The following is a 223-nucleotide window of genomic DNA, read 5'->3' on the forward strand; positions in this document are numbered from 1 at the left end:
CTGAGTGTGTGACAGTGTGTCAGTGTGACAGTGGATCAGTGTGACAGTGGGTCAGTGTGACAGTGGGTCAGTGTGACAGTGGGTCAGTGTGACAGTGGGTCAGTGTGACAGTGTGTCAGTGTGACAGTGGGTCAGTGTGACAGTGGGTCAGTGTGACAGTGGGTCAGTGTGACAGTGGGTCAGTGTGACAGTGGGTCAGTGTGACAGTGGGTCAGTGTGACAG

Source organism: Austrofundulus limnaeus, unplaced genomic scaffold, assembly GCF_001266775.1.
Source record: "Austrofundulus limnaeus strain Quisiro unplaced genomic scaffold, Austrofundulus_limnaeus-1.0 Scaffold2448, whole genome shotgun sequence".
Classification (NCBI taxonomy): Eukaryota; Metazoa; Chordata; class Actinopteri; order Cyprinodontiformes; family Rivulidae; genus Austrofundulus; species Austrofundulus limnaeus.